Genomic DNA, 23395 nt, shown 5'->3' with positions numbered 1-23395 from the left:
AAAGCGCAAGTAGTTATCAAAGAGAATCGTGTCACACTAAACACGTGTACGCAAATCTGACACACGAGTATTTGGCTGGCGTGACAATAGACAATAAACTAATATAATATAGGGACGTCAAAAAACAGTCGTTACTTTGTGTTCGGTACTTCAATACTTTGGGATTGATTCTTTTCTTTCGATACGACACCGGTGTCGATATTAAATTTATTTGTCAGTATTGGATTATTTGATAACTTATTTCCATAGTTCAAATATTTAATGCAGGCGCACCATTGGCGAGCCAATAGTCCGAGGACATAACATCGTCCGATTAATCTATGCTCTGATATTGACCATAATCTCAAATTAAAAAATACATATAAAGCAGTCATTTTCAAATAGATAAATAATTAACCAAATAATCAATAACAATCATGTTGAAAAAAGTCGGACGACAATAAAATTTAATAAGTCCCCTATTAATTAATTGGCAGTGTCACCGACAGGTTTTTCTGCCCCTGTGGGGGGCGCTCCCATAAGGAGTAGTGCTCCCCAGCCGCTCGGTCTGACCCTGGTAGTCAATGGGCCACCGATGGAATGATGACGACCCTTGGCAAAGCTGAACAAAATATTTCATATGTGTAAGTCCCGCAGTTTGCTCTGACAGGTCCCACGGCTTCTCAGAGTGAACTGTGGATGGTTAAGCCGTATAGGTATAAGGTAAAAGGTTATAAGCTTAAAATGTTAATTAAATATACGTCTAGATAAGGGGGTAATTAAATTTAATTAGATATAAAATATGATTTGGATATAGATAAATATGTAATATAAATTGTAATGTAATAGGTAAATGAAAAAAATATGTAATGCAAAGGATAACAAGGTAATAAAGGGGGACTATGGATGGGCGTTAACGGTATATAATAATTAAGGTAGTATGTATGTAATGTTAAGATAGATAGTTCGATGTCGCTACGCGTCGCACGTACACGGCACAATAGTTGTTAACATATGCTCATAGGCCTGTTGCGAAAGCTCCCTTTTGTACATATGTGCAATCACAAAGCATAGCAACACGTAGGGCAATCATCGATCCGATTATAATCACGATCCCGCGTAATTAATTTTCATATTAAATTCGATTTTTAATATCCGCGGCCATTCCGCGCGCGGCGTTTCCGAATCGGTATTCTGGCAGCTTTCCTGCTCTGACATACGACGGCGTCTCTGTCGTATGTGTAGAAATCGATTTCGCGATACGAATTTGCCCGCTTTGCAGTGACAGAGCCCCTCTCATTCGCAGACTGGCACTCACCGCGAACAGTCACTTCAAGCTCCGATACGTTACTACAGTTACTACTGAGATTATATTATATACTCTGATAGTAATAATCAACTCGATATAAATAATTCGATACGAATTACGTTACAATAATTCGAACAAATTCGATACGAATACCGCCACCTATCTTGAACGTCACAACGTCGCCAGCTTGCTCCGCCACCTCCACCGATTGATTTTAATACGAAGCCGCCACCTTCGTTGAAATAATTCCGCCACCTCCGCCGACCCAGCCCGCCACCTTTGGATGCCAACGCCATTACGATCGCCCATCCAGAGGACATTGATGCGAGTTCCGCCACCTTTCTCGAACGCCATAACGCCGCCATCTTGCTCCGCCTCCACTACCGATTGATTTCAATACGAAGCTATCATCTTCGTTGAAATAATCCCGCCACCTTCGCCACTTTTGGACGCTGTATCGCCGTTATCATCGCCGATCTGGAGGACATCTGGTGAATATCTGCCGCCATTGATGGTCTTTTTCAAGATAATTATCGACAGCCGACCGAACTAGAACTTCTCTGAAGCCTTCATAACGACGAATAGAGCAGACACATTCAGATATTGTTACCGATATTGCGCTGTAGTTCGATAAGCGGGTCAAGATGAGCAAGATCCCCTCGCTTACCGGGTTACTGACCACTGTGGACTCACATGCGCCGATTGATGACAACTTTAAATCCGACCTGACGCAAATCCATGGGCTGAAGAGGAAGCTGAGAGCGGCAGATTTTGCCTACATCTACGGCTTTCTCTGCATCGCTTATGGGGTCCCGCCTCACGAGTCACTGCCAGATCTCCAAAAACAAAAGGATAAGCCAGAGAAAAAAAAGAAACCAAAATCAAACATGCAGAGAGTCTTGGAGGAAATTGAAGCCATCAAACTAGTCACCTCTGATCACGCCGACACGGAGGACGACGCTGACTATGAGGACCTAGACATAGATGACTCAGACTACTTCAACGACGAATCACAGACCACGGATGCTGACAAACCCGCTCAGGCCCCTGCTGAGGCTACCGCCAAAGCCCCGGCCTCAGGCGGCCCTTCAACATCCGCCGCCAAAACCACGACCAGCTCCGAAAAGATGGACACCACTCCTGCGGTGCCATCAATTCCCAGCACTAGTAAAGACATACCAAAAACATACGCAGCTGCAGCCAAATCAGATGCAGCCGCAGCCAAGACCAAGAGGAGTGAGGACGAAGAATACTATAAAAGACTAAAAGCCGTCAACGATCGCTTCGATCGAGAAGAAGACGAAGAAAAAGAAAGAAGAAAGATCAGGAGAGCTAGCAAACGCCTAGCTACCGAAAGCCCCGATCTCAAAATTGCAAAAAAACCAGCAAAACAGACACCGAAAAATCAAGACATGCCAAGCCTCAAAACGGCAGAACCAACAAACGATAAAAAAACAGACAGATCGAAAAAAACTCCGCCTATCATCCTACACGATAAAAAAAGTATTTAGGAATACAATGACCAAGCTGAAAGACGCCGGTGTCACTATTTCTAATGCAAAAAATATCAAGGTAGGAATCCTACTCACCCTGCCAGATTCAGACTCCTACAGGCTAGCAGTACGGATCCTGGACGCAGACAAGACTGAGTACCATTCATATAACCTCCATGAGGAAAAACCGCTAAAGATAGTGATCAGAGGTATCCCTGAAGAGACGACTGCCGAAGAAATTCGCAGTGAACTCATAACACTGGGATACCCGATCAAGAACGCCTTCAGGATGACCCAAGGGAGCCAGAAGAAACAGATCCCGCTGATTCTCCTCGACGTCGAGAAGAGCGGCGACGCCAAGAATATCTTCAAGCTCACCTCCATCTTCGGATTATCCATCCAGGTGGAGCCGCTGCGCAGAAGAACGGCAGATGGACAGTGTCATCGCTGCCAGGGCTTTGCCCACTCCGCCTCCTGCTGCCACGCAACTCCAATGTGCGTCCGATGTGCCGGCGAACACCTCACCTCGGACGGCAAGAAGAAAAATACGACCGATCCCGCCAAATGCGCCAACTGTGGTGGCCCACACCCGGCCAACTACAGAGGTTGCCCAAGGCACCCCAAACACGCCAGATATGCGTTTACAAACGCCGACAAGCAATTTCAACAACAGCCCAGACAACGCGAAGAACCGCAAAACACATTCAGACCAGCTTGGATGAATACCACCACCAGAAACTCGGAGCCAGACCAAATCAATGAAGCGCTGATGGCGCTCAAGAACGCCATCGATATCGCCAACGAACTCATGAATAGACTAACCAGCAAAAGGACCTAGATCCAGACCAAGATAGAGAGAAACAAACGAGCGCCGACAAGAGTGAAGAAAGAAGAAAGAAGAAAAAGAAACACTATTTTAATTCAAACCAACAAGCCATGATGCAGATATTACAGAAAAACCCACAAGGGAGGAGACTTCTATCACACGCCATCATACAGATGAAAGGGATATGGGGCTTGCCCCGGTGCCCTACACGCCAAACATACCACAACAACAACAGAGCCCCTCTCGCTCGCGTGTATGACGGCATCACGCTCACGCGCGACGGGAGAATCGGATCAATGATTTTGGTCGATCAAGGAGACCACGTACTGGAATAAAGTGCGGGAAATCTTTGATCGGCTAGGTATGAGTATGTACTAAGCAATTATTACTGCCTATATGTTTGGTTGACGGAATAACATCCGTCAACTAGTCGAAAGTATGTGCCTGTGGCGACGCCGAGCTATATTAGTTGTTAATGTAAGAAAGATTGCGCGACCAGTACATTTATAAATTAGAATAAAGTAACTTCCCCGCTTGATATTGTTTAATATTAAGTATTCATTTTGTAGTCAGATTAACAATCTACCGAGTTCATGTTCTTAGACTAACGTCAAGTAGGTATTCAGGCCGTCGGGGCGCCTCAAAGTTGGACCCCCCAACGGTAGTTGGCCGAAGGATTGATATGCGCTGTCGTAGGCCTGGTGCCACAAATATGCCAATTTAACCACTGGCATATGACGCCCTATCATCCAGGCTAACTTTGTAGTACTCTTGTTTCTGAGTGAGAGGTACCTTCGCGCCGCTAGGGCCCGTAAAGCCGGCCGCCGCGGGAACGCCCCTCCCTCAGCCATGAAGAGCGCCACCACGCGGGGGGTGTGCTGTATCGATAGGTAATTCAACCACGAATCCGTCGATGCCGCGCACGCCTTCGTAGGTGCGTTTTTCGTGGGGCTGGCCCAGAAACAATGCGCTACTGCTACATCAATTACGCGCTCTCGGTACTGACAGGTACTCGAAGTACGTACGTGACGCGTGAGCGACGCCGCCCATCGGCGAGCGTTGACTTGCGCCTATAATTTTACTTAGTCGGCCCTTACGTAGATGTCGCGGGTAATTAGTCATTGTACAATTTCCGCCAATCTCGTAAGGAAACCGTTAATTAATTTTGTCACCCTCAAAACGTTGAGCTAAGGGATGAAATCGGGCAGATTTGCATATAAACCCACTATTTTTAATTTCAATATCAGTCTTCGCTCGCATTTACGACCCTGAACCTGCGAAGGTCAGCGGCGTAATTTTATTCGCATTTTCATATACAAGTCGCCGAGACTTGTGAGAAGGTACTCGCCAAGGTCCAGATACCTACTGGCTGATACCTATACTCTCATACCTACTGTCACTCTTACAGATCGCGGAGTGAACGTCAGTCAGCGACTTAGTCGTTTTCGCGTATTTTTTTTATTTCTTCATTGTTGTACCCGGTCCTCAACCTTTGTCAATAATCCCCGCGCTCGTGCAATCTCGCTTACTACCAATAATAATTAATTAATTAAATAAATAAATTGTGTGCTGTTCTTAAATAATCTTTTATAATAAATTAGTTTCTTGAGATAATCTGTGGTTCGGAACTTAGTAATTACGTCTCTGTTCTAATTTGGTGACGGTGAACAATAAATAACTATAATAAACTGTGAACATTAGTTTTAATGACTATATTGCCGTGCCTACCTGTTCTTCCAAAATTTCAATGTACCTCCACTCCAGGCCCGGAGCTAGCCGAGGATTCGGAGGCCTACAGCAGGCTAGTCAGACGATTTACAAACTTTGGATTTTTTTTCGCGTGGAGTAGGTATGTACCTAATCCTGCGGTTATTAAATGAGATTTAACAAATTATATAAAATTATTATCTTCACCGACAATAATAATATTGTTTTGTCTTGCTACCGTTAACATCAACAGTAAAGTTGATCACAATTAATAATTATTACTTACAGTTACTCGATCCAATAAAATTATTACCTTTTGTAACTAATGACCAACACAACCTCTAATACAATTTGATGACTATGTTGCCATATTATTATTATTGTCAGCTTAAATATATAGTTATGTATGAAGACGTACCTAGGTACATTTATATTTACTTCAATCTAGAGTCCGGAAATAATAATTATTCCCTTAACACAAATAAATAAATATTATATACCTACATATTAATTATATTGTTAATAATTTCAGAAAATTAACAAGCGCTCCGATTTGTAAAATTTTCCATTTCGTGTACTGCGACTAATAAAACAATGTAAAGACTAGAGCATTTTATAGTCACAAAGTCTTTTATTCTAAACAATAATAATCTAAATAATTAATATTGTAAGCATTGTAATTAATTGCTAATCAGCGTTTGAATATTCCAACTAGGTAGGGAAAAGTATTGAATGATTGGAAAGTGAGAAAAAAGATCATTACTTTTTCGGCCCTAGTTACAGCCCCATCCTTATACATCACGGCCATAGACTAATATAATATTCCATACCATTATGCTGCTCACGTTACACCGCCAAGTGGTTTAAAAGAGTTTTATGAAATTATATAAAATTATTGTCTTCACCGACGATATAATAGAACATCAACAGTTACTAATTATTACTAACACTTCATACTAGATCTAATAATATTATTACCTTTTATTTGTAACCAATAGCCACCATAACCTCTAATGATAATACAATTTGATTGCTATGTTGCCATTGACATTAATATTATTACTATTATTGTCAGCTTAAAAATATAATAATAATATGTATGAAGACCAAAGAGATTAGATCTTTTTGATGAAGACGTACCTAGTTACCTACCCATATATTTAATTTAATGTAAAGTCCGGAAATAATAATTCCCCTAACACAAATAATTGAATGTTATATAGGTATCTACAAAACCATATTTTTTAATAATTTCTGAAAATTAACCGAAATAAAATTTTCCATTTTGTGTAATGTGACAAATAAACAATGTACAGACTAGAGCATTAATTTTATCTTCACAAAGTCTTTTATTCTAAACAATAATTTAAATAATTAATATTGTAAGCATTGTAATTAATTGCTAATCAGCATTTGAATAGTCCAACTAGGGAAAAGTATTGAATGATTGGCAGTGACAAAAAGGATCGTTACTTTGTTGACGGCCCTAGTTATTGCTCCATCCTTATGCTGCTCACAGGACAACGCCACGTTTAAGAAATTTGACACATTACTTTTGTTTTAATTGAAGATGTAAAATGGATATAAAACGTGAACCAGCTGAACTCGAAGCTCATACAAATGACCAGCATTCGTGTGGTAACGGTCCAGACGCGAACATTTATACTATAAAACATGAAAATGCCGTCGATGTCTTAAGCATTTTTGAGGTTAGTTTTAAAATACAATAATTAGTATTACTTAATAGATTCTCACTTTTAGTTAACATTTACCGATTTGTGCCTGTTTTCTGAACAGTTTTGTAGACCTAAGCATAACAAATTAGTCGTGACGATAGAGTTGTCACTGATGATAGACAAAACATTTTCATGTCCATTGCGATAATAATGCCGATATCAAAGGGTAATTTCTAACAATTGCAATCGTATTAATATAGGTACCCAACAATATAAAATAGTTTATCTGACCGAATCATAGTAACTAATAGTCAGACGAAGCCACGTGCATTTTTGAGATTAGTTGTTGCATATAAATTATTAATATGTAATTGTAGTACGTATGTAGACGTTAGTTCGTTTTTTTGTAGATATGTTTCATAGCATTTCAAACCAAATAAACGAAGTTGGATGGTTGGATTTGAACGATTTGACAATTATTTTATGAGGACGCGATTTCCGACAATTAATCATTTTTGCCAGTAGGTATCTAAAATTAATTTAATAATACATTAGTCTCTAAAACACATTGACTTAAATGTCAACTTGAGATGAGTATCATGAAATTCTAACCTGCTACAGCTCGTTGTCTACGAGGACACAAATTTAATTGTCAGATACATTTATTTTAAATGTATAAAATATAAACAATGCTCCACGGCACCCACGATGGCTAAGAAACTTATTTTATTAGTAGCGCAATAATATATCGATAAAATGACAATAAAGGAATATTTGCCATAATTAAAATAATAAATGAATATTGTTTTTAGGTTAAGTCATGTCTGGATATTTTTTTTCGTAATTTTCTTCGTGTAATGCCGGTTTTTGAGTCCGGGGACCGACAATATTTCTTAAAAGCTATATTTTGATAGTTTTTACAGAGTAAGATGGCTCCCTTGGATGGCTCAGATAATGCCGAAAAAGGATCGGAAATGAAAGTTAAATCTTTTGATAAGTCAACAAATCAAACAAACTCATAATCATTACGTTTACCTATTAGTTTCAGATGAATCATTTAACTCATCACGTACCGCTATAGCTCGTTACATACATTATATTCGACATTAAAAGCTCTATCTATAGGAAGTTACTCTAGCTCTTAGATTATAGAAAAATATAGATAGAGCGATAGTGAGTGTTTGTTCCCGAACAGATGACGAATTTTTTCTCGCGCTTGGGTCAGCCCCACCACGCGTCCTTCACGCCCCTTTCAAGGGTTTTTCGGAAATACGTGACAGTGTGCGTGAACATTTGCTTGGCGTAGTGTTGCCAGATTTCGAATTATTTTACAAGCGATTTAATTTTATATTATATTAATAAATATTAGCAGAGTGAATTTTGGTAATACGAAATATATTTAGGTAACACACAATCTCAAAAATACGAATAATATTTATTACATTCCTATTTATAGTGTTCGGAGAAATAAAAAAAACATGTTTTCATAAAATTTTATTTATTATTAATCAAATAATACATTCAATTAACGATTCAAACATATTTGCTAAATAAATTATGTAGCTGGTACCTACCGACTTAGAAGTATAAGTAAAGAAAAATATAAAGCGTCAATTACATTGAGCTACTTTACGAGCTGTTTGTTGGCAAATTTAAAAGCGGGCGATTCAGCTACTGCGATTGTGATGATGACACACAAAACTTTCCATTCGCTGAGAAGCCACAAGCCAGCGACTATTTTGACAGAACGTAGTTCGTTTTTTCACCGGGAGGTTGCTACTGCGCAGACGCAGTAGGCCCACACGCCGGCGTGTAGCGTGTAAAGTTGGCCGGCTTTAAATTTTTTCGGTAGATTGTTTTCAATCTGCTTGTTCGATGATGACACTAAGCGACTTTACAGGCAGATTGTAAATTCGGCAACAAGCAGCTCGTAAAGTAGCTCCATGTAATTGACGCATAAGTAAACACAAAAATACCACAATCTATAAAGATTTTAAAAATAGACCCATTATGATAAAAATTGGTTTATTCTGAATTTTAAATATCGAAACATTGGGTAATGATTATATTGAAAAAGAAAGAATTACAAATCTATGGATACATGCTTTTCCATCCACCACCTGCCACGTCTCAACACCCTTTCAGGCATATACCGTGGCGTAACGAACGAGAAGCGTCCTTCAAAATTGTGCTGGTAGCATTCCCTTTCAACCGATGAATGGGAACACTACCAGAGGATGTGATTGGCACCCTGCTATTTAAAGCATTCTACATAAGCATGTATCGAATTTTATAAAACCAAGCTGACAGAGCTCGTTGACGAAGCCACCGTGACCGGTTAAGAACTAGGAAGTCCAATGGTCTGGAGTCTTTTGGTTATCTCCATGCGCCACATACTATTCGGAAAGAACAAAGACGTTTACACAAATCTAGTAATTCTAAAAAAATCAGACACATAAAACAAAATTACGTAAATTTACAATCATATAGTAGGTACATCGGAGATGGCACGTTTTAAAGAGGCAAGTGTCGCGTTCGATAAATGCTGGAGAACACGTTATGAGCAGCTAACACTAAAAATGAGACATATTTAGTTTAAATGCGAATAAAATATGTATTGGAATTTGCTAGGAATATAATTCTGAAAATTAAACATGAATTTTAATATAAAACGAAAATTCATATAGACATTCAAGGAATAAGAAATTATAGCCCTTGGTTTTGGATTAGTTTTTTTTTTTAAATTGTCGTTTTGTATACAAGTTTTTCAACAAACTCTGACGTTTCGAAATATAGTGTGGTACTTACGAATCCGATAAATAAGTGATAAATGATATTTAAAAACTACCGCTATATTTTATACGCCAGCAGCCGTAGCTGATTTATTCATACAACTAACAGATAAGCTTGAATACGAAATATTAAAATATGTGTATAATATCGCAAAATGTGTAATATTATTTTAAAACAGATGAAATCAAAAATCACAAATCTGGCAACATTTTTACCCACACTTGCAGAATTCTGGCGTGTACGCAACGAAATGTAAGCTAATCAAGGAAATGATTTCAGATTACAGAATAATATAGAATAATCACTGTTTATGAAGTACTCATAAGTGGAAAGTAATCCCATCTTCCTGTTTTTGGTTCCTAGATGTGTTTTGACATCGTTTTATAGAACAAGACGGCATATTTTCCGATTTTCTTGTAGATGTTGCCGTCACAATGTCAGTTTATCGACTGACTGCCATTTTTGTGGCGTGTTGGCTATGCACTTGCTAAAACATGACTCACTAAAATCGGCTATTGCGGAGGGCTTGCTCTAGCTATTGAAATATTCCCTCAGACTAGACCTCTTTTCATTGTGTATAAGCGTAAATCCAAAACAATCCAAAACTCTGCTACGCCATGGATTGCGAACCTATCTAACGCAAGTTTTTTTCGAATGTGTCGTCAACTAGATGGTTGACGTAGGTACTGAAAATCTTAAATACTTGCAATTAAAATTCAGCAAGGGTGCCAGTAAGGATTTATTTTTTCGGTGACAAACAAAAAAAACAACGCAACAAAAAAAATATCTACAATGTTGCCATACGAATCATCATTTTCTGTATATAATGATTACTGGGTATAGTGAACAGTTAATTGGTCACAAATATTATAGTATTTATTCACAAAGTGTATGTACTTTAATACTATTTATATATTGGAGAAAACATTTTCTGATACTAGGGAAAGATATCTCTTCCATATTATAAATTTTATATCTACAATATTAATAATATCGACCGAAGGTACTTGCTGGAATTTGAATTTAAATTCTAATGGATTTAAGTTATGTACTATTCCAATTGAGTCGCTTTTTACAACCCGGGTTTTGCCTTTCGGAATCTTCAGGCACTGTGCACTCACCCAAACACAACCCGACCCACACTAACCACGAAAACTATTAACTCTAACTAACAAGTCAATACAATAAATTAGGTTAAAACATTATCACCTACCTATTAAGTGTAGGATTACAATAAAAAATACAACAAACAAATTATGAATAGTTGAAGTGTTTGTAAAATACCCTCTCTAATATCTAATAATAATACACTCCATAAGTGTATAATAAATCGTCAAAACCTAATGATAGATCTCTAGCTGTCAGTATATAAGCCATCAAATATCTATTTTGAATGTATCAAATTATTCGACCGCAATAATACATTCCCAGCGAATCATTTTCCAGAAAACTTCTTCTCTCGAATCGATACCATTGTGGTTATAAACAGAAGTTACTCCCTCGTATTAAAATAATGACATTTGAAATTTTATTTTTGTTTTTAGTGGCCTGACATTAACCTTGTTAGTCTAAAGTCTGAGACAGATCCTCAACTAGTTGATTCGAAGGACGAATTTATAGAAGACACACAATGCCAAATCAAATATGAAGATTCACAACCTAGTTGCTCATATTCCGAATGCAAGCCAGTAGAACAGGTAGGAACGTTTATAATATTAATTAATTTATTACTTTGTAATTGTGATATGATAGAGCAGCGACTTTCAAACTGAGGGGCGAGCCTCCCTGGGGATGCGCGGACTGTTTCAAAGGGAGGCGCGGAAAGTTTAACACAACAATGTAGCCACAGGTTTGCAGTTTGCAAGTGCATAGTTCATAAAACGTTAGCTAGTTATAACCTACATAAAAAACAGTCCTATAAAAGTTAAGTAGTTTACAAACCTATATGAAGATGTAGACACTAATAATTTTATTGTATTATACCTCATTTCTACACTATTGTGCAAAGGCCCCACAAGAGGCTCGGCGTTGCGGAACGACCAGTTAGTAAGATAAACACACACCACAAATTCTCTATTTGAAAAAAAGTCGTCCGCTTACATAATATTAAATTTACATTTTCTAATATTTATATGTGTGTGATACAATTTGATGTGATTGTGTGTGATTGATGATAATTCTCATGTAGAATTTTATTTTATAATTATTTGTAGTGTATTTATTTCCTGACTAATAAATATGGCTATGGAAACAAAAACCTTTGTTCAATTTTCGTTGAATCGAACTGAAGAATAATATAATACTTTGACAAGAAAAGCAATGCAAGTTGGTAGTGCTATCATAATTAACATCATATCTCAGAGACTCAGTCTTGATATTGATACCGAGAAGAATAGGTGGGGAACCCACATGTATGCTGGCAGCGTTCTTCACGAGTATCACCTTGATTGAGGGTTGTGTGGACATCAGGACATATAATTCAAGATAAAACACGTCTTTGATTTGACAATTTCCCTGCGCAGGGACGTTTAATTACATTAACTTTTCAGACATTGGTTGGATTACATCATTAATTACACTTGCACAGGAGTCTTAGATTTAGCTATCGCACATTCATTATATGGGAACACGTGTTTAAACACATTAGCCGTATCGGCGCGAAAGTGTTTTATCGAGGACGCGACACATGGTTTTTAGGTGGTTATAGGGCTTACACAAAAGGAATTCACTGATTTATAATAATGAAACGAGCGCGACTTTACAGTTTACATCGTAAAAACTCCGGGCCACACCGAAGTGCAACCCCGGATGTCAGCTTCCACTTTGGCGGGAGAATGATTACTGTCCTATGCTCTTATCTGCAACGACCCTCTCGGTGGTGAGACAGCGGGGAGGGGTACGAAGGGAATCTTTCGGTCAAGTCAAAACCTAACGGTGATCTTTTCTGTCGGCAGGTACAATTTTGTTCGCCCGTCGAGGGTGTTATTGTTTACTTAGCTTTGTCAGAGATTCTAAACATTCGTCAGGGGCAATGGTGTTTTTGATTAAATCGCTGATCTGGAATTTGAAACTGTCGGGCACCAGCGCCTTTCTTTTTCTTTTGGTGACAATATCAAGTAGCTCAGTATCTCTTTTCAATGTTATTGATGTCGGGTCTGATACAATATTCTAAAAAACAAAATATTACAGTAAATATTGTATACAGTACATTATAATAGTACAGTAAATATAAAAACATTATGACAGTGTTTGCAGCAAAACTGAGTTGGGTTATATACGTATGACGTAGGCCGCTCGGAACATTGTCGCAATTTGCACGTGGTTTTTATTACACAAAATACATACACTGTCAATAACGTCTGACGACACACATCTTTAAACAAACAATACTACGGCATACAACAATCCGTTAAAAAAACTAACCTCAAAAGTGTATCGGACCTCGTTGGTGTCCTCTTGCTTTATGTAGGTAAGAAGCTGGCTGTTTGGACCATGATTCACAGGTACCTTAAACCATTGCTTCCCTTCTGCAACAGGTTCGGAGTCTTCTCGTTCGCGTTTAATATCCATTTTATGCATACAACAATTTATAAAATTGGTCTTCAAATTGATCGTCGCACATGGAACGTAGTAGGCGTGACGTGACGTAAGCATTTCGCCATAGACAAGAATAGCAAACCGTGCTAAAACTAAACTTCCTTTGGTACATCTCCACATGCCGCCTTCCAGTTATAATCTTTCTAGTCTACTTATGTCAAAAATGATGGGATTGGATCTAGAATGCTAAATTTTTGATAATAATTGTCCCATGTTTGTTAAGCATCGGAGTCTGTGAAATTCATTCGGATTTAGAAATTTTAAACGAGTTTTTTGCTCGTTGACAGCTTTATGTAGTTACCAAAATGAAAATAATTATTCATCTGTCCACCTGAGCAGCCGAAAGCAATCATATTATGCAATAATTGACCCAAATACAAGTCACAATATATCAAACGCCTGAAATATCTGTTAACAAATCGCCATAAACCGACTTATTTTTTAAATAATTTATGGTACGCATAAAATGGTATGATCTATTTTCTACTAACGTAGGTACCTAATACCATAATAAATTTAATTATCTATGATGACGTAGTTGTCGTAATGATTTTTTAAGAATATCGTCAACAGCATTCAGACCTACAAACTTACCTATCTGAAGAATGAGATGGGAGAGCCATTGTTGAAAAAAAACCCAATCAAGACTCGTAACTGGATAAAATCTGACATTCTGACAAATCTGAAATTTTCAATTGGGGTTCTATTGTTGTTCGTAGTTCCATTTTTGGCCATTTTATAGACAATGCAGACGTTTTGTCTATGACCGTGAGATCGATATAGTTTTGTCAATTGTCTATTGTCACGTCAGCTGTCAATCTACGTACCGTGTATCTTGTGACATTTTTACGTCAATTAAACTTCGTAAAATGGATATAAAACGTGAACTAGATGCTTTTGAAGATGATGCGGAAGTGCAGCAATGGGTTGGCGTTACAACAATGCATCCAAACAATCCGGTTACAAACATTTGTATAAAGCAAGAGAATGTTTTCGATGCCAACAGCACTATTGAGGTTAGGTTTTCCAAACTTATCAATCATTGTAAACAAATGTTTATTCTATGTTGAAGTGGTTTGTTACTGATGCAAATAAAAGAGTTGCGTCAAATATTGGACTTTACAAACTGAAACATGCAATAATACTTGTACACCGTTGTGTTTACACTGAAGTAATAACGATTGTTTGACCAAGTACCTACCTATAGGTTCTGCGTCTCTATGGCTGCAGGCTAACTAGGTACTCTCATTCATCTGAAGACAGCCGTTGCACGTTTATTCATAAAAGCTAGGCAGTGTCAAACCGTGATAATACCTATGTCACTTACAGAAACCGTGTGTTTGTGATCAACGCATAATAATATACGTGTAAACACGTATTATAAAATACCTTCTGTCTTGTGTTTCAGAGCCCTGTAACCAGCCTTGCCAATGTTAAAACTGAGAATGATCCTCTCCGAGTTAATTTCAAAGAAGAATTTGTTGAAGGCAGTGATCCGCAACCTGGCTGCTCATATTCAAAATGCGAGCCATTAAATCAGGTGCTTACATACTTATACAATATTGTGTAATATACATACATCATGCTTGTAAGTGGACATGTCTTTTTGGCTCCGTTATTATTAGACCATTGAATTCAAAGTGTATTTTGTAAGAATATAAATTTGTCGTAACGAACAAAACGGTACATAATATATCACATGTTTAGATTTCAGCTCCTTTGGTGCATTGTTTTCGGATACTAGATTTCTGAAAAGTTACGTTTCATAAATGATCCGACTTACGTTTTAGTAAATGGGCTTTTAAAAATCGGAGATCGCAGTCAGGGTTCCGCATATGACGAGTTGAATTATCAAATTATACGAGATACGTTTCGCATTAATCGTGTCAAAATCTTTCGTCAATTCAGAGGACCGGTCACCGGAGACCCGGCTGGCTTCACGATTTATGTCATGATTTTTTTTTAAATCAGGAGATCTAATACGCAATTATGAATGAATAATTGAGGCGTCTAATTACAAAAAGCGACAAGTCCACAATTCAATATTTTCGAGAAACAATGTTTTTATGTTTCTAGCTTCAATTATTTGTTTTAACGTGAGATTTTTTTCTGTTATATTCTATGTCGAAATTAGAACCAAATGGCAATTTGTTTCAGCCGATAAACTCTTAAATGTAATAAATATAGGCAAAATAAAATTGGACTTAGCGCTACTTGTACTTCACTTTTTAATTTATCCCGCATAAAACATATTTCCGTGGCACTGTCATTAGTTTACCAGATGCTACAGCATGGGAGACGCCCTTTTCAATATTGAACGTTCCCTTATTGGTTGACTTAAACACGCGCGAAATCAACCAAGCTTTAAATAATATGAAAAACGGACTTGGCGCTTTTTGTAATAAATCGAGACTTAAAATATTTTTTTTCGTAGGGACATGTCGCGTTTTGGAATTTATATTGTGTAAAATTATACAAAGAATACGAGTGTATTTTTTTCTTAATTTTGACCAAATTTGGACTTATCGCTTTTTGGAATTAGCGCCTCAATTATCTCGAACCTAAATATATAATTACAATATATGTTAAATCATAGGAACGATCGATCGATTTAATAGGTATGTAGGTAGGTATTTTATAACGGGGGATACGTGATCATTCTTCTTTTTCGAGACGCATATTTCCCCGACAGCTGGCAGCGCGCAGCGGTGCGGTCACGTGACGTCTCGAGCGAATCTTGATGCGATTTGAATATAAGGCGGCATTTCGGATTATTAGCTATAAAATATTCTAAATCTAAATAAATTAACGTTTAGTATATTTTAGCTGTTAGTTATATTATTACTTTAGGTATATATTAGTTGGTATTCGTATGTATCTATATTAGTTATAGGTACCTGCGAAAAAGCTATTAGATATAATATAATTATTAAACAACGTATTCTATACGCATTGTATAAAATAAATGGTTTGTTATTGCTGCATCGACCATAGAACATTTTTATTGCCGCTAGTAATGCTTTGAGATTCACCGTCATAATAATAATACATATTAATAATAATATTATTGTATTCGTCGACCAACATGTGTTTTTTAATTAGATGTTCGTTACGTAAAAAATACGCACTGTTTCAGTTAAACCGCCATAACGCAAAATTGGTTTTACCTTTCACATTTTGTACTGTGTTTTCGAAATATATTTAGAAATTGAACGATCTTTTGACTTATTTTGATAACTTATTGATATGAAATTTTCGGTACACGTAGGGGAAGGGTGTACAAAATGGCATAGTGTTTAGTTTAATGAAAAAAAGAATATCAAAACGTATAATTTATTATAAAAATGGATCATGAATATAAAGTAAAACTACTTAAAAAAAAAAGTAAAAACGTGTAGTTAAAAATCATCTCACCCCTCCGGGTGTACAAAATGTGCATACGACATAAATATTTGTCAAAAATAGAAAAAAAATATATTTTCAAATAAAAATTTCATATTTTGACGTTCAATTTTCACTAGAAAAATAGTCATAAATCTTCCAAGATGTTTATCTCCGTTTTTATTGTTTTATTTCTATTTAAAAAATGCCTTCTTAAAGTTGTTTGCTTCCATTCCATTTTCACAGCTAAAACTGCCTGATTCATTTTCATTGTATCCCATGTCTCTAACAGAGTTTTACATAGGTAATTTCGGAACATAATCTTTCAGAAACAATAAAATCATAAATCACATAATATGCCGTTTTAGCCTACCATAATGTATGCCATTTTATCCCAATCAAATGAATTTGGTAAATTCATTAAAAAAATGCAGTTTACACTTCAGTAATTATGATAAATTTACATCGTACATGAACACTAATAACGGCTACTTAAGCTGGTTTATATATATACATTTAATAATATAAAATACATGTAATATTACCTTTTGTCGACAAGCTGCAAAAATATTCGTTTGGTTCACAAATCTTTCCACTGTATGATCTTCTTGTACGGCTGTTTTGAGTGAACTCAATATGGCTGAATATTTAAAAGAAGGGTCATGCATTGTTCTTGAGCTAGTTGCATCTTGTTAGACTGCACCATTACGCCAGTAGAGCAAAAGTTTATTTTTCCCCACTATGACATTTTGAACACATTTCCCCTACTATGAATGCTAGATTATTAATCCTTAAAGCGCTGACAGCACAGCTGTTGTATCATTATTTGGTGGCCATTCGATATAATTAGCATGTTATTTAAACGTGGTAATTAAATAGTAATTAAATGTTCCGCGGTGAAGCGGTTAAACGTAATAATTAACTCAAATCACATAATTTTGCATTTGTGGCGGTTTAGTTGCGATGGTGCGATATGAATTCAGTGGCTGCTATAGCCACTGCAGTGTAGAGTGGCTGGATTCTTTGGTGGCTCGACACAGGAATCCCGTCTGTGAGAGCTCTACGAGGTGAGACCCCTCAAGTGTGTGGTCTAGCTTCACACGTATTGTCGGTCTTCTTAAAAATATTCTTGATTTTTTCACATAATATTTTGTTTTTCAGAATATTGTTTCAGATCCGAGCATAATAACATTGAAGTCAGATACTCAGCTATTTGACATCAAGACTCAGTCTATTGAAGACATAACTCCCCCATTAAATTATGAAGATCAGCAACAGGGTTGTTCTTATTCGGAGCGAGTGAATCGGGTAGGTACTTTTATTTTAAATACTGCTCGTGTAAGGGGAGGAATGATACGAGTATTATAGTCATGTAATGAACTTACAAAGATTCGAACCAACCATAAATTGAAAAACAATATTTTTGTATTTGCCAGACTCATGATATTATAGGCCAGGGATAGCGAACCGTTTTACGTACGCCTGCCAAAATTTCCCAAATAATATTTTTTGATCTGACGTGCCAATCTGTTTTTCATGTCGAAAATAAAAGTTTTTAAAGGTTTTCTAAAGTATAGTTTTTAAGAATTCTATTTAAAAATTACAATTGAGTTCTTGATATTCTATCTTTTACTGTATTTATAGCCGAAGGCATATCTTTTATTCTTTGAATATTTTTTCTCTTTTTTCTAACTTATCAAAGAGATCGTTGATGCATTTAAAACACTCCTCGTTCATATTAGATTCTCCATCACTGAACGGTTTTCCATTTTTAGAGATTATGCTTGAGGCAAAATAACAAGCTTTTATTATGTTTGAATTACTGCCGATAAATAATTTCATAAGGTTTGTTGATTGAATATTATCATTTTTAATTGCCTGAACTAAAGGACCGACCTATGAAATTCTATATTCACATTAAACGTAATGATTATTCTTGAAAACGACTTACCTGCTATTTTTTATAGAATGCGATTCAACATTTATGCATGACTTTCAACGTTTCCGTTTGCGCATAGATGGGTAAACATAATAATGAAAAGAAAATACGTATGGATAATTATGTCGTCATTATTTTTTAATTTCATATAAAATAGTAATTTATTTTCTCTTCAAAATGAAACATTCGCGTTATATAAATAATCTAACTGCTCAAGTCCAACCGTTGTAAGTATATCCCATTGATTTATCTAACTGTCTTGGTTCTACAACGTAAATAAATGAAAGATGATGTTTTATTAATAAAACCAAAACGAACACCTTAACCACCGTTAAATGTCTCAGTACCTACATAAATGTTTTGTGTGGTATGATTTTTAACTGCCATGGTTTTTACCATTATGAATCCCATGTACAATGGACCTACCAACCCCTTAGTTGTTACCCTTTTTTGTAACTAAGCTACCTACTTTCACTTTTGCATATTCCTTCATGGGGTGACTGTAAGCGAAATAAAGGCCCGCACGTGATGTCCGTTCTAGAACAATCTCCTACAAGATTTGTCAATACCGATAGTAGGATGCACCCTTATAGAATAACCGATTTTATTTGTATATTATGTTTTATTTTTAAATGTAGTTATAAATTATTGTTATTTCGAAAAGTCACTTAACGATCTGATATTAATCTGCAGGGAGTTGATTTTAAAGAGGAATATGTTGAAGACACTATAAGCCAAAGCATTCAGGAGGATCCAAAACCTGGTTGCTCTTATTCGGCATGCAAACCAGTAGATGAGGTAGGTTCACAATATTCTAAGACACTTGAACAATTCATGTACGTTCTGATATACGAGCGGATTGACTCGAAAAATGAGATTGTTCATCAAGAGAATGTACAAAAAAGCAATGATGATAACCCTCAACCTAGTTGCTCTTATTCTGAATGCTATCCAGAAAATCAAGTATATAATCTAATCTTTTCATTTAAAGCAATCTAAATTAATCGTATATACCTATGTATTTACGGGTAGGATTTTAAAGTAGATGCGTATAACTAAAAAGTGAAAATATAACGCATTTTAAACAATTCGTCACTACATAGTCACACAATATGGTGATATTGGGTGCGAGATAACAAATGCGTGCCTCTGTCCAACTGTTATTTATCACGCAGATCTTGAACTATTGAAGAATGAAAACAATAGAAGCTGAATATTATTTTCATTAAAAACTAATTCATTTCTTTCGAGTGTCCTTGACAGTGTATCCACCGTGTGGCTAAGTACATTTGCTTCATAGGTCTTCACTTTCCCCTCAAACTCGCTGGTAATATGGAATTTGTTCACTACAGGCTTGGGAACAGCCTGTAACAAAAGAACACCGCTCTTTGGGTATATCATACCTAATCCTATAGTAGAATGTGCCTCAATTTTTTTTTTTAATTCTAAAACTCATTGTTTTTTCCCGAAATCGTTTTAACATTATACCCATTGCTAGATCGGATACAATTATTATGAAATTGGTTTTAACAAAGAGTATGTCACTGATACAAAACCCTAAAGCAAACATAGAATCCTCAGCCCGGCTGCTCTTATTTAGAATGCACAACAGTAAACTAATTAACTTCACAATATTTTATAAATTTTAAATAATATGCCTAGCAAGTTTGACTTGCACTTAAGAAAAAGTGCTAGTCTGCTAGGTAGGTACTAATAAATATGTTTATCGTCAGCGCGAATATGTTTACCTAGGATAAGGATTCTTTGACAAACATAGATGGGAGAGTGATGTTTTATTATAAAACCCCATAAAATCGAGTGAATACAATATGCAGCCCGATTCCGCATAAGTGCTATCTTTAGGTCTTACGGATACATCCCTGTGTGTCAAGATTCCTACTTATTTTTAAGTTGTGTGATTTTTTTTTTAATATTATTCTCTGTTATAACAATGTCATGTGCCTTTAAGTTAATGCGATACTTCACATTCTTTTAGTTGATTTCTGCAGCCACTGCCGTGACATATTCCGCTAATCTCGGATTGTCAGAGAGGATCTTAGAAGTACAGGAGCCATACGATGAAATACAGATTGACTATCAAGACATTAAAAAAGAATTGGGCGTATATGAAATGATTACTAATATAGTTAGTCGTACTGCTAAACGTAAGCAAATATCATCCCACGCCACAGATCCCAAATTTTTGGTGGCCGAAATAAAGTTAGAAAAAAAATCGTTCAATAACGAAAATTTTGCGTGCAGTTTTTGTTTTGATTTTTTTGCATCGTTATCTCTATTGAAGCTTCATAAAGCGTTTCATAAAAAATCAATAGAAAATAAAACGGAGAATGACAAGGGCATTCGATCTAATTTCAAAAATCTTAATATAACGAATCATTCCAGTGAAAAGCCATTTAAATGTGACCAATGTGAATACTCATGCATACGATCCAGTAGTATGAAATTACACAAATTGATTCATTCTGGTGAAAATCCACTTAAATGTGATCATTGTGATTACTGTTGTAGATCATCCAGTGCGATGAAAGTACACAAAATGACTCATTCTGGTGAAAAACCTTTTAACTGTGACCAATGTCATTACTCTTGTATACAATCCAGTGCGATGAAATTACACAAAATGACTCATTCTGGCGAAAAACCATTTAAATGTTATCAATGTGATTACTCATGTATTATATCTAACAAGCTGAAAACGCACCAAATGACCCATTCTGGTGAAAAGCCATTTCAATGTGACCAGTGTAATTACTCTTGTATACGTTCTGGTGATATGAAAAACCACAAAATGACTCATTCTGATGAAAAGCCATTTAAATGTGACCAGTGTAATTACTGTTGTATTAGATCTAATGATATGAAAAAACACAAAATTTCTCATTCTGGAGAAAAACCATTCAAATGTGACCAATGTGAATACTCATGCATACGATCCAGTAGTATGAAATCACACAAATTGGTTCATTCTGGTGAAAATCCACTTAAATGTGATCATTGTGATTACTGTTGTAGATCATCCAGTGCGATGAAAGTACACAAAATGACTCATTCTGGTAAAAAACCTTTTAATTGTGACCAGTTACAGTACTCTTGTAAACAATCCGGTGTGATGAAATTACAAAACATGATTCATTCTGCAGAAAAACCATGTAAATGTTATCAATGTGATTACACATGTATTATATCAAACAAGATGAAAACGCACGAAATGACCCATTCTGGTGAAAAGCCATTTAAATGTGACCACTGTAATTACTCTTGTTTACGTTCTAGTAATATAAAAATACACAAAATGACTCATTCTGGTGAAAAACCTTTTATTTGCGACCAGTGTGATTACTCTTGTATACAATTAGGTTCGATGAAAATACACAAAATGTCACATTCTGGTGATAAGCCATTTAAATGTAACCATTGTGTTTACTCTTGTAAAACTTCTAATAAGTTGAAATTACACAAAATGACTCATTCTGGAGAAAAACCATTTAAATGTGATCAATGTGATTACTCTTGTAATATAGCCAGCAGGATGAAAACGCACGAAATGGCCCATTCTGGTGAAAAGCCATTTAATTGTGACCGTTGTGATTACTCTTGTAGAACATCCGGTGCGATGACAATACATAAATTCACTCATACTGGTGGTAAGCCATTTAAATGTGACCAGTGTTATTACTCTTGTATAAATTCTTTTGATATGAAAAAACACAAAATGACTCATTTTGGTGAAAAGCCATTTAAATGTGACCAGTGTAATTATTGTTGTATAAGGTCTAATGATATGAAAAAACACAAAATGACTCATTCTGGAGAAAAACCATTTGAATGTGATCAATGTGATTACTCTTGTAATACATCCAGCAAGATGAAAACTCACAAAATGAGACATTCTGGTGAAAAACCATTTAATTACTTTTGTAGAACATCTAGTGAGTTGAAGTAACATAAAGAGAGACATTCCGGTGAAAATCCATTTAAATGTGTAAACAATTCATTGTAATTACTGTTGGAGCACATCCGGTGCGATGAAAATACACAAAATAACTCATAATGGTAATAAACCATTTAAATATGACCACTGTGATTACTCTTGTAGAACATCTAGTAAGTTGAAATAACATAAAATGCGACATTTTGGTGAAAATCCATTTAAGTGTGAGCAAGCAATAATTACTCCTTTATTTCAAATCATAAGTTGAAATTACACAAGATGTCCCATTGGGGTGCAAAGCTATTTTATTTGACAATAAAATTACTCATGTGCCCAATCTAATACACTTAGTTCGCTTAAAATGACTCATTCTGTTGAAAAGCAATAATAATAATTTAATCTATGAGATTACTAGTGTGTACAATTCCTGAAATGTCGCATTCTGGAGAAATTACTTGTTATGTTGTCCAATGTAATTACTAATGTATACAACATATTACTATGAAACAATATTTTAATTTTTAATAATAGCTTATACTTCTGTACACAATACGTTGGCTTAAAATCACGACAATAAAATTTGACACATTCTGGTAAAATACCATTTAATTTAAGTTCTCATCCACATCACGATACTTGAAATAACAAAAAAAAACATTGTTGAACATAACGCCATCCTAAAAATATCGTACGATGCCATGCTTTAGTTTTTGTCTATATTTTAGAAATTTGGCAACAGCCTT

The 23395-nt window shown here is 36.0% G+C and overlaps 1 protein-coding gene and 1 long non-coding RNA gene across 4 annotated transcripts in view; one reads left to right on the top strand and one right to left on the bottom strand.

Moving 5' to 3' along the window:
* Positions 1–23395, bottom strand: part of LOC147076097 (uncharacterized) — an 833775-nt gene that overhangs the window by 183360 nt on the left and 627020 nt on the right. The window lies entirely within an intron of this gene.
* Positions 14840–21539, top strand: LOC147076118 (uncharacterized). The gene is made up of 4 exons (XR_015069547.1): positions 14840–14920; positions 17923–18069; positions 19394–19498; positions 20697–21539. It is a non-coding gene; the product is annotated as an uncharacterized LOC147076118 (long non-coding RNA).

Source organism: Rhyacophila brunnea, unplaced genomic scaffold (assembly GCF_057557595.1).
Source record: "Rhyacophila brunnea isolate RB1 unplaced genomic scaffold, BYU_Rbru_1.0 scaffold_13, whole genome shotgun sequence".
Taxonomy (NCBI): Eukaryota; Metazoa; Arthropoda; class Insecta; order Trichoptera; family Rhyacophilidae; genus Rhyacophila; species Rhyacophila brunnea.
This window is presented reverse-complemented; position numbering and strand designations above follow the sequence as displayed.